The sequence below is a fragment of the Quercus robur genome, chromosome 3 (assembly GCF_932294415.1).
Source record: "Quercus robur chromosome 3, dhQueRobu3.1, whole genome shotgun sequence".
NCBI classification, from domain to species: Eukaryota; Viridiplantae; Streptophyta; class Magnoliopsida; order Fagales; family Fagaceae; genus Quercus; species Quercus robur.
Genome location: NC_065536.1, coordinates 64019608 through 64029216, shown reverse-complemented (window position 1 = coordinate 64029216; position 9609 = coordinate 64019608).

Sequence of the window (9609 nt, the reverse complement as noted above, 5' to 3'; positions counted from 1 at the left end):
AAGGTGTCTCTTGATGATTACCGCTTGAAAGACCTCCTCATATAATAGAGGTTCCAACTAATAGGGTCAACCAATGTTTTAGAGAAAGATTCATTAAACTTTGATCAAAGCAATTTTTTGCTTTTTGATAAATTATTTCTAATGAATTCTTACTTACTTTAAAAAAAAAAAAAAAAAAGTTAAAAATTTGCAAACCCATGGAAGTGAAGAAAAAAGTGTTTTCAAAATTTCTAAATTATGGAGACAAGTTGTTTGGGAATGATTTTACAAATGATACCTCTGATGAAATTTTTATGAAGATAAGAAGTTAATAGGATCACTATACCAAAATAAGTCTATTACATCAAGTGTTAATATAACAAAATTAGTATAGTAACATTAAACGTAATTATTTAATATAATTATTTAGTAAATAAACTGAGAGGAAAAATAATAATAATAATAACTAGAGGCCCAAGTCTTAAAAAAGAGATTCACAATGCTATCTACCTAGCCTAACATAATTGTCCCAACCCATTTAATAAATTGTCATAAAAAAAAAAAAAAAAAAGTATAGGCACCCAGCCTACACCTAACTCTAAGATAGCAATTGAAGACGATAAACAGTAAAGTCTACACCCAACTCTAAGGTAGTCATTGAGGAAGAAAAACAAATACACAATGCTATCTACCTAGACCAATAGAGTTGACCCAACCCATTTAAGAAATTGTCATTTAAAAAAAAAAAAAGTATAGGCACCCTGCCTATACTTTAGGCTAAGGTGGTCATATTTTATTATCGTGTAGGAAGAACATAAAAGAAGTGTTTGCTATCTATACTATGGTTGATGCTAAGAATGATTGTGTAAGTATTATTATTATAATTCAAAATTATGATATCATTGTTACTCTTTTCTTGATGGCAAGGATATGTTTGCATACTAGGAAAGTACAGCATTAATTGTTAATCATCACTCTAAGGTGACTCTTGATGATTACCGCTTGGAAGACCTCCCCATATAATAGAGCAGTTCCAACTAATGGGGCCAACTAATGTTTTAGAGACAGAGTCATTAAGCTTTGATCAAAGCAATTTACACTTTTTGGTAAATTATTCATAATGAATTCTTACTTACCTTAAAAAAAGTTAAAATTTGCAAACATTCTAAATTTATAACATTTTTTTTTTTTTTTTTTGAGTAGACACAAACCATGGAAGTGAAGAAAAATGTGATTTCAAAATTTCTATATTATTGGGACAAGTTGTTTGGGAATGATGATACAGATGATACCTCTAATGAAATTTTTATGAAGATGAGAAGTGATTAGGATCACTACACCAAAATAAGTCTATTACATCAACTGCTAATACAACAAAATTAGTATAATTACATCTACAAGTTAAAAGTCATTGCAATAATAACTTAAAACTGGTAAATTATTACATCAATAATAAGTAGTTGTAATAACTTATAATTTTCTGTTACAATAGAGGCTTTAATACAAAATTGCATTAGGAAAATTTGTTGCAATAACTTAAATTAAAGAAATCATTGCAATAACTTGATTCAAATTATTCATGCAATCCATTACAATGAAAATTTCAAAATGATAGCTTATTGCAATGAAGACATCTTTGCAATAACCAAATATCAATTATTTTACAATTTATTGTAATGATAAACATGAAACAATTAACTATTATAACAAAGATATCATTGTAATAACTTGACCTGAATTAGTTTGTCAATTATTTACAATCTATTACTATAGAATTTGTGAAGTAATAGATTATTGCAACAAGAGATTCAAAACAATAAATTGTATTGCAACAAAAATTATACATTGCATTAAAGTTATCATTAAAATATCTAAAATTTATTGCAACGAAATTTTTTATTCTACAAACCTATTACTTCAAATTTTATTGCAACACCTTGCATCAACTATTGCAATGTCCCCAATATCATTGCAATGGTTTTTTTCATTGTAATAAACATTTTTTTGCAGGTATGTATGAAAATAAAGTCCTTGAGGATGTTAAGAAATACCTAAATTTAATTGTTCAGATAAGTTCGAACAATTGTTTTTAGGTTTGATTGAAGGTATGTATCAAATTTATATCAATTACAAAATTACAATTTAGATTTTAATTTATTTTTTTTGCAGATATAGGGCAAGGAATAGCTGATGAAGTGTTAGAATCTATTGTTATCCAAATTTGGAGTAAAATGTTAGTAGCACCTGTTGAAGAATTAGAGATCCCTTTAAGCTATGGCCCACACAGAGATGGTCTAGACCAAAAATTGTAAGTCACACTTTGTTATTTGCTTCGTTGGTGTTTTTTTTTTTTTTGTGTATATATATATTTATTTATATTTGTTTCTTTTTCCTTGCTCACATCATAGGTTTCAATCATTGAAAGCACTGAGTCTCTTTTGGAAACGTCACTCGCGCATACCCGGCATGGATTTAGAGAAATTCATGGTCAACGATGAAGAGACAGGGGTATGTTTGTTTTCATTTATAATTTTTTTTAATGATTATGATTTGATGTAGGACAAATTAGGGATTTGTCTACTTTTATTTGTGGTGGATTTAGGGTTAGGAAAGAAGAAGAATTAGAGAAAAATAAGGGCAGGGAGGTGGAATAGATGGAGAATAAGGTTTAGGAAAACAAAGTTCATCAAAAAGAACATGTTTGGTAGATCTTGCCAATAGAAGGGTAAAAGCAAATGTAACCCTTGGTATTAGAAGGATAACCTAAAAGTAGTAGTTCTGAATTGGAGTTTATGTTTGTTGTAAGGCCTTAGCAGAGGATAACAGTTGCAGCCAAAGGTTCTAAGCTGAGAAAGATTAGGTTTGGAAGGAAAAAGGGCCTCTGAAGCGGAGTGAGAATTAAACACTGAGGAGGGCAGTCTGTTAATTAGAAAAATTGCGGTTCTTACTGAATAGGACCAATGAATGAGAGATAAATTGGCCTGCGACAACATTTAGTGTAGACTCTACAATGTGTCTATGTTTCCATCTGGCCTAAGAACCTTTAGTTGAAAATTGAGTTTCAATGAGAGATTTAAAGTGAATAAAAGTAGGTAGAACTTTCAGATTTAGGTTTTAACAAAAATAGTCAAGTGAATCTGCTGTAATCATTGACAAAGAGCAAATAAAAACAAAATTCATGACTTTCACTTAATGACACATGTCCCTATGAGTTAACTTTAGCTTCCATTGAATTACATGTAGCTTTGGTCATTGTATTACTGTATTTGTATTGTCGTTTCGCCCTATGTCTCTATATATCTCTTTACAAAAGACACATACTTAAACTATGAAATGACATGACTTTCACTTCAATTGGACTTCACATGAGGATCCAATAAAATAGTTCTTGAATAGGCGAATTTGCAAAGTTGTAGCAAATTAAGCTTCCATAACTTCATCATCCTTTTTTTGATACATTTCTTTTTTATATGTAGGTATTTAAGAAATTTCTCATTGAGAAGAGGTAAGGTTATGAGACCATTTTATATTTGGTTCATTTTATAATTATAATTATAATTTTAACATTAATATATAATGTATTATCATTTAGGAAGAATATGCAAGAAGGATTTGATGGCTGTACTATGGTTGATACTAAGAATGATTGTGTAAGTATTATGAGTTATGATAGAAGGTATTATTATTATTATTATTATTATTATTATAGTTTAAAATTATGATTCACTGTTATTTTTTTCATACGGTAGGGATATGTTCGCATATTGGGAAAGTACAGCCCTAAGTATCGCTCTAAGGTGGCTCTTAAGCGTTACCACTTAGAAGACCTCCTCACAACAGAGAGGTTCCAAGTAATGGGACCGACCAATGTCTTAGAAATAGATTCATTCAAATTTGATTTTTTGGTAAATTATTTTTAATAAATTCTTACTTACCTTAAAAAAAATGTTTAAATTTCTAACTTCTTTTTTTTTTGGTGCAGACACAAGCCATGGAAGTAAAGGAAAAGGTGTTTTCAAAATTTCTAAAATATGGAGTCGAGTTGTTTGGGGATGATGATATAGATGATACTTCTGATGAAATTTTTATCAAGATGAGGAGTGAATGGGATTCATTCAAGCTTGGTCTTGTAAAAAAAAAAAAAAGATAATATAGGAGTACATTTTGGAGGTGCTGTGAGGGAAAGGTTTGTTCTTGTTAGATCTTAGCATTAATTGTTTTTTCTCCTTGATTTTTTTTCTGTGCATGTGCTTGGAATGCATACTGAAGTGATTCTAATGGTTTGGTAGGATCATTTGAGCCTTTTTGGTGGAAGAGCAATATATCGTGTTTTTGAACTCTTTTTGATGTTTTTGGGTTGTATTTTGAGATTTTGTTTTTGGTTAAGTGCCTGTATTTACCAGATCCAAAAAGTTAATTTTTAATTCTACTTGGCGTTTGCAGATACACTATGAGTCTATGACAAACTTAGAAAGGTTTGTAGTAATATTGTTTGAAAACAAGAGAGAACGAGAGCGCAAACATGGACTTGAAGCAAGCATGATCAAACTCTAGCAAGAGTCTCTAGGGACTGCCATGGTTCCTCTTTGCCGAAGGAGGCGAAATCTTTGTGACGAGATTCCCCACATCATGATGCTTTACACATGTAGATCTTGATGTTTTATTTTGCGTCCTTCTCAAGTTCTGAAATATTGCTGCTTGTGTATCTTGCAGCCCTTGTAACTAACTTGGTGTTCTCTTATGTTGTTACTTCAATGCTTTTTGCGAAGTTTACCTTATGCTTATCCAGAACATGCTAATGTACCTTTAATTGTTTTGGTGCAAGTGGCATTTGTGATTTTAATGGTTTTTGTTAAACAATCTATTACTTTATTTTTGATGAGTAAGAAAAATTTTATTGAAAAAGATTACTTAATGCAAGATGAATGAAGTACCATAAAAATATGTACAAGAAAGAAAAGTAGAAAAACAATCTACTACTTGTACATTTTTCTAAAAAATTTGTCCAATTACTGGCCAAAAAAAAAAAAAAAAAAACAAATATTGCATCTCAGAACAAGCATTTTAACTTAAACTAGTTTTGTGATTTCTAATATCCTATGTTTCTTCACTTCTTCTCAAAACCAAATGGATGGTTGTTGTATTACTTATTTTTTGAAAGAAGGAAAAGATAAGATGGTTTTTATTTTTTATTATTATTATTTTTATACATTGTTGAGTAGAGCATTTTTTAGCATGATTTTGCAGAAGAAGAGAAAGCAACCGAGCTGAAAGAGCCATCTGTTGATCTTTTGGCTGAAGCACCTACAATATTAGATCTGCTGATCTTTTTTTTTTTTTTGGTGTGTGTGTAGACACAAGCCATGGAAGTGAAAAAAAAATGTGTTTTCAAAATTTCTAAATTATTGGGACAAGTTGTTTGGGAATGATGATAAGAGACTTTACTGGTTGAAATTTTAATTTATTATGGTTAGTTTCCTACGGTTTCTTTTGTTTATGCAATTAAACCTAATAATCAGTAATCACTGCTAATTTACAAATCTGCTATGTATTAGAACTGTTCCGATTTATAAAATAAAAAATAAACAAACAAGCTTTTGGGCTTGGCTTCTAAACAATAATATATGTGCCCAAACACAAATAAAATTGATGTGGATTGGTATTAAAATTTAGGAACTGGTGGACTTTTTAAATGGTATTTGTAGTGTTTAAAAAAAGTTTAATACTCTTTTTTTTTCATATATATATATATATATATATATATATGGATGTCTATTAGGTGGCCACCTTTAGGATTATAAATAACTTCATAACTCCTATAAAAAAATTTGCCTCATTATAATAATTTTCATTTTATAAAAGTTAATAATCTCCATTCATTATAATTCGAAATTGTTATATTTTATAATAACAAAAATATATAGAGATGTTGATACCGTATTTTTTCCGGTTTTAAATTTCGATAGAAGGTTTAGCATTGAAGTAAAGGATTTCATGGTTTTTAATGGTTAAAACTCATTTTTTGCTGATTTTTATGCGGTTGACTAAATTTGATTGAGCTTAAATTGAAATCTAACCTTGTGATTAGATTAATTTAGATGTTATATTTAAAACCATGAAAAATTGTGTAATTTGATTGGTCATGGGCGAAAATCAGACTTGATTTGAATGAGATATCATTGATTGAAATTACTCGTGTTGCATTATTGTTGAAAAAATATGTAATTTTCTATGTAATACGTTCTAAAATTTCAATATGATTTCTATGAAAAATTAATACTAAATATACTATTTGGGTTTCCTTACTATAGCATGCCATTAAGATTTGAGCATCAAATTGATTAAAGAATTTAACTAATTTTCTTAAACTATATGTCCCGTTTTTATCTAGGTCTATTTATTTTGTCATATTTAGTCCTTTTATTTATTAGGAGCATGTGGTTTAATAAGAGGTCAAGTTAATTTCTTTTAATTAATGAGCATGTCAAGCTTTATTCATAGCTAAGATTCTAGGTTCTAATTCAATGCACAAGAATATTAAGGTGACCTTAAAGGGTGACACATCACATTCTTATCTTCTACCATCCTTATTCACATACCTTAAATTGCTAAACCCTATCCTAAACCCTAAGAGCATCTCAAGCCGTCTCTCCAAAATTTTGTATACTTTGGAGAGTGAACATTTCTTTTTATCTTTTAACTACATACTTTTTCAAATACGCTTTTCAATAGATTCTTTATCTTTTATCTATCTCATTCAAATATTATTTCTTCATTCTTTTTTTTTCTTTTTTTTTATACAAGATAGAATTCTACTCTAGCCTAATCTAAGTGTATATGTGTGTGAAGCTCCCTCCTGGAAACTTGAACCCCGGCCCTTGCCCCCCACACTCCACAAGCACTTATACTTGTGGAGTGACCATCTCACCAAGGGAGTGCGGTGGTTTTTTTTTTTTTTTTTTTTAATCTTTCTTTGTTTGTTTTTTCAATCTTCCTTTATTTATTTCTAATAACTATATTTTTTTAAATACCCAACAGCCATATTTTTAAAATCTCCCAACGATAATATTTTTAAATTTTTTCTAATGATATTTTATTAACAAATCTCGTGAATCACTTGTGGTAACGATATAGTGATTTGTAGGTCATCAAATTTTAACTAAAAATCATTATAAAAAAAATAAACTAAAAATGTTATATTCATAATATTTTTCACAACATATTCATAGTAAATCTTATGTGATAAGTTATTGCTGATTCTAATTTGAATTCATCAGTCATTACTAAAATTATTTTTTTTACTCACCAATAACAACCTATCACTTAAAATTTGTTAGGAAAATATTGTAACAAACTTTCTTTTTAATTTCTTATTCTTTATTTTTTTTTCCCGCTCTCTCTATCTTTATTTCTCTCTTAGACAATAACGGCCATTTGACTCCCAAAACAAAGTCAAAAAAGCAAAAACACCAAAAAAATTCTTCCTTTCATACCCAAAGCCTCACAAAAAGCTCCCACCAAAATTTATTTTAATTAATTAATGGACATGTCAAGATTTATTGTGAATCAATTGTTGATTTACAGCTCTGACGGACCCCTTTTTATTAAAATGCGTGGGCCAATGGATGTTGGGCTTATCTGATCCAAGTGAATTCCGCAGTAGTTTTCAGGCTCTATCTCTCTCCAATTATTAACGTCGTGAGTGAAGCGTGAGAATGCTACAAAAACTGAACAACTTGAATTGGTTGGACAAAGGATCAAACCCAAAACCGAAATAACCAAAGCGTTTTGGAAGGTGAACAGTGAAACACTCTGCAGTATTTGAAGATGGTAAAATATAGAGCCTGATGGGCCTACCTTAATGGGCCTGACGGATCGGAACTGGTGGGCCTGTATAAAGATGATCCCCTGCACTTTGAAGGCCCATTGCTGACAGACGTAGTAAGGGCCCATGATCCGAGGTCCCTATCGCCTAGAAAAGCCTTAAGAGCCAAAAATGGAAATCCTTGCTCACCACGCTCAGAGGAATTTGTATTAGAGTCCCACATGGAAAAGATTTGGAAACCAAGAAGAAAAGTCAACCCTTTGCCACTATAAAAGGCCTGCCACCCTCAGAAATCGAGGTACGCTTTAATTGACCCTCTCTACGCTCTAAGTAAAATAAAATAATTCTAACTTGACCGTCGGAGAGCTTTTGGCCGGCACCACACCGGTGCTCTCTGAAGGACTTCTTTCGATTGCATCTGTCGTGCAGGTTCGTTTCGAGTCGCGAGTACGGTGTGACCCATTGGTGACAATTTTCGACGTCATCAGTTGGCGCCGTCTGTGGGAAAAACGATCGTCATAACACATTATCGCTTCTTAGACAAAAGAGTTACATGGTACTCACACGCTCGATGGCAACCACTAACGACGCTCAAGAAGAGGAAGCCCCTACGACTGCCCTTGAGAGACAGGTCCGGACGCTCGCCGCAGCCGTGGAGCGCCTCACCAAACAAAACCACGACCTAGAAGAGCAGCTAAACCAAAAGAGTGCGGCGGTCAATAACCAAGGAGTGGATCAAGAAGGAACCAGCGCTGAAAGGAGGAATCATGACGGACCACAAGAGAGTAACGCCCCGAGCAAACAAGTGCGACGGGACGCCAGCATCCCTTCAGTGACGGATACAGCTCCACAACCCATCATCGCGGAGATGCAGGCGATGAAGGAACAGATGGAAGTACTGATGAACGCTCTCAAGGGGCGAGTGTCCAATGATCTTGACGACCTTGTCAACCGGACTGACTCGCCATTTACGGCAACCGTCAATTCCTTCCCCCTGCCAAGTAAATTCCGCATGCCAAGTATGGATAGTTATGACGGAATCAAGGACCCTCTCGATCACCTAGAGACCTTCAAGACCCTGATGCACCTTCAGGGAGTGGCAGACGCAATTATGTGCAGGGCGTTCCCTACAACCCTAAAGGGCGCAGCAAGGATTTGGTTCAGCCGGCTAACACCAAACTCCATCGGCACCTTCAAGGAGCTGAGCGCTCAATTCACTACGCACTTCATCGGAGGACATCGGTATAAGAAATCCACGGCTTGTTTAATGAATATCAAGCAGAGAGAGGAGGAGACGTTACGGGCCTACATATCACGCTTCAATAAAGAAGCGCTCTCGATCGACGAAGCCGACGACAAGATACTAGTGGCAGCGTTCACGAACGGACTGAAGGGGGGTAAGTTTTTGTTCTCCCTATACAAAAATGACCCAAAGACCATGTCGGAGGTGCTTTACAGGGCCACCAAGTATATGAACGCTGAAGACGCACTATTAGCCCGAGAAGATAGACCCAAGAAAAGAGACAAACAAGAGGATCCCCGACAGGACCAGGGGCGGAAGAAAGGAAGAATGGGAGATCGAAGGGAGGAGAGACGTCCAAAACCCATGGGCGCAAGGTTCACAAGTTTCACCCCGTTGACCACTCCGATAGACCAAGTCCTAATGCAGATTAAGGACGAAGGATCCCTGACGTTTCCGAGAAAGCTGAAGAGTGATCCCAACAGAAGGTCCAGAGACAAATATTGCCGCTTCCATCGTGACCATGGTCACGACACGGCCGATTGCTACGACTTGAAGCAACAAA